Below are 3,492 nucleotides of genomic sequence, written 5' to 3'. Positions count from 1 at the left end.
TTTTTTTAGGCAAGGCAACCCTTGGTTGACCTCACAGATTGCAAGGGCCTTGTCAGCTTACAATCCTTTATTTTTTTACTTTTTATGCCTACAGCACCTGGTCTTCCTAGGTGGTCTCCCATCCAAGTACTAACCAGGCCCAACCCTGCTTAGCTTCCGAAATCAGAAGGGATCAGGCTTGTTCAGGGTGGCATGATCGTAGACTGGGTGAAATTTAAATAAGCGCATTCGTCAGAAAGAACTGAGAGGATGGGTTTCTTACAGGTACACGAAGTAACTACTTAAAACTAGGGCCAACTCTCTATTTCCAACACATTTCCTCCATCTTGGGTTTCCGATGTGTCAATAAAACTTAAAGACAAACAGCTCTGTGAGGCTTTAACTGCACAATGGGGCAGGAGCTTTTGCCTACGACCAGTGGACATGGTAAGGGTAAGAAGCAGACCATGGGGGTCAATTTACTCAACGCAGGTACAGATGGTTTCATAAATGAAGACAGATCCTACTTACTTCAGTTGAAACCTTTAACTTAAAAAAAAAAAGTCAGCAAAGGCAGAGAAGCCCCAGGTGATGTAAGCCGAGGAGAATGCTGGCAAATTCAAAACACAAGGAAAATAAATCACAAAGCCAGCTTGCGCCTGGATCTATTCAAGATATTCGCTCCACATTCCCGGGAGCTGTTCTCTTTCACTCTCCATCTAGATGAGACCAGCTTCAGAAATGAAGGGTGCCAGCCCACTGTCTGATTTGGGGAGGTGCAGTCTTGGATGTCTAATGGGGAACACACAAGCTCTGGGGGGGTGCCGGTGGGTTTCCACCAGCAATTACCACGTCGGCCCCAAAAAACCCGGAGATCTTAAGCTAATTAGAGATTTGCTCACGGAGGTAGGAAATCACTGCTCTAAAGCATTGCCTATGCACCAGACCAAAGCCGTAATCATGATTCATCTCTGACATGTTGCTAATCAGCACACACATGTTCCTAATTTCACGCTCCCCCCAAGGAAAAGCTGAAGGGACAATTGTTTCTGAGCTCTAACATGGAGCCAAGCTACGCCAAGTTAACATGTGTCTTACTTATCAAACTGAGGGCTCGTGTTTTATCTAAGCTTCTTTTCACTCTTCCACCCTCCTCGACCTTCATCCCACCAGGAAATTCATTCACTGGAGATAAAGATGTGTTAGGGCCTTTGAATTGTTTCTCAGACAGCAACTTTTCTTTCTTTCTTTCTTTATTTTAATTGAAATCTAATTGACGTAACACATTGTGTAAGTTTAAGGTGTACAATGTCTGATACATTTACATATTGTAATATGATAGCAACTTTTCTAAATGGTGGTGGCCTAAATGGAATTTAATATATTTTAAAATGTCCTTCCCTGCTCTAGACTTTATGGTTTTCTTATTGCTTTGCCACAAGAACATGCACATGCAGTTAAAGCCCAGAGATACACACAAACACGCACACACGCTGACTTTTCCTCCGTTTAAAAACAAAGCTCTGTAGCCTCCGTGGCTTTTACAGAGCAAAAAGCCCAAGTACTCTGTCCAATTAGTCTGTTAAGAATCTGGGCTGTGCGTTCTCCCATGGCTGATACTCACAAATAGACAGGATTGTTCCACTTTTCCAATTCTCAAAACGTTAAAAGCAAGCTATAAAACATGCCTCTGGATGGGAAAGCCAGACCTTTCCCCTCGGCTGCACACACCACTCCCATCCACTCAAATGAGAACCTCATGTTAGAGAACTGGCATTTGAAAGGTAACAGGCAACCCATCTGCAGTTTCAAAAGCGCACACAGACAACTCACAGACGCAGATTAACCGGCTTTCTATAAATACCGGGTGGGAAGAGAACAACTAACCACCCAAATATCCCCGACTCCCCCACCTCCAGCAAATCAGCTACCCACTCCTCTCACTTAGCTCTTAACTGTTAAAGATAGTTACAAAGACTTCACTCCAGAAACTGGAGAAAGTATCTTCCTGCGAGGGCAAAATAGTGATTAGACAACAGAGGAAAACTTAAAGCTATAAACATGGTTGTTATGCCTAAGCTCAGAGGAAATGTTCGGATCAAAATAAAATTACTAATAAAAAGCCTTAGGACCACACAGACTGTGCATTGACTTGTGCAGACTTCAAATACTGTTTTTGAGGCCCAGGGATAGAGTCTCCAAATACTGTATCACATCTGGAATTATGCTTTTACAGCACAAATGCCTGCAGAAATGGGGACTGTGCTGTTGCCATGGGGACCCAGCCTTCTCCAGCCAGGCAGGTCTCCAGTGTGCCCCACACATGTGCGTCTTCCTTCAAGGTGCATTTCACATATTTGGAAATTATGGAAGGCTGCCCTTTTAGATTTTAGTACTAACAGAAACATCACACGCTATACTAGAAAGCAAGGCAACCCCTTCTGTCAGCCTATGATTTCTGTCCACATGGAGGTCTTGCACAGAAAAACCTCCTTAAACTAACAGTGGGAAGCAGCAAGTCAACATTAGCCCCCTTTTAAAAAGTTATCTGTGGCTTACCCCTTTCTCTAGGAAGGAGATGAGCTTCAAGCATCCCTTTAAATTCTCTAGTTCTCTGGCTGCAAAACCCCAAGTGAGTCAACCTGTGTGCAAAGCTGCCTCCTATTGCCTGCCTATGGAAGGGACCCCAGACTCAGGCTTTACTGGAAATGAGTCGTCCTGGCAGAGCTACTGGCCAAGGCAGGGAGACTTCACTTTTAATTGCTGATGAACCTATTGTTGTGAATGGGAAAGGGTTTCTAGAATCCATAGGTGAATCCTGTGAGAAACATTCCCTATCCAGTCTCCCCCAGAAACATCCCTTACATAATTTGGGGGCACTCTTGGAGCTCCCCAAGGCCAATGAGGGCTTCACAGGCCCAAGGTTCAAAGCCATGTTTAGACATGAAGAATCTAGAGTTCTCACTTAGAAATAAGCAGGTGTATCTGGACTTCCCTAGGATACAACCCCTTTAACAGACCCCTCCAGGTATGGATTCAGACATACACATCTGCAATGCAAACCCCTTTGGGTGCTGACAGGTGCCCCCCATCACTCCTCATCCTGACAGAGTCCTATCTTCCTAAGACCCCAGCTGACTCAAAGCGATCAAGACCTTCATCTCTCTTTCCCCCAGAAGCATTCACCCATCAGTTCTGACTCAAATGTTTTCAGCCAAAGCAACAGTGATCCTTATGTGACTGCTTCTCTGCAAGGTCTAGCCTTTCCCAGAAGATTTCCTGGGGACTGAGGAAAGTGGCCCACCCAGAGCTGAAGTGACAGTCACCAAGTCCCATGGGGAAGATGGAGGGGGCTCAGACCTCCAGGTTCTCAGCTCTGCCCCAGATCACTGTGACCTCCTGATTGAACAATTTATACCTAGTCTCTTAGATACCACATCCCATCTCAAAATGTCCCTGAGATACAGCCAGGACTTGTGAACTTGTATCAATATGTATGCGTGTACCCAGTCA

The 3,492-nt window shown here is 45.0% G+C and overlaps 1 protein-coding gene and 1 pseudogene across 1 annotated transcript in view; both read right to left on the bottom strand.

Annotated features, from left to right (window-relative positions):
- Positions 1 to 3,492, bottom strand: part of IL17RD (interleukin 17 receptor D) — a 63,070-nt gene that overhangs the window by 31,152 nt on the left and 28,426 nt on the right. The window lies entirely within an intron of this gene.
- On the bottom strand, positions 86 to 204 carry LOC112484425 (annotated as a pseudogene).

This window comes from Pteropus alecto, unplaced genomic scaffold (assembly GCF_000325575.1).
Source record: "Pteropus alecto unplaced genomic scaffold, ASM32557v1 scaffold75, whole genome shotgun sequence".
NCBI lineage: Eukaryota > Metazoa > Chordata > Mammalia > Chiroptera > Pteropodidae > Pteropus > Pteropus alecto.
The sequence above is the reverse complement of the archived record's forward strand: the minus strand, read 5'-3'. Positions and strand labels throughout refer to the sequence as shown.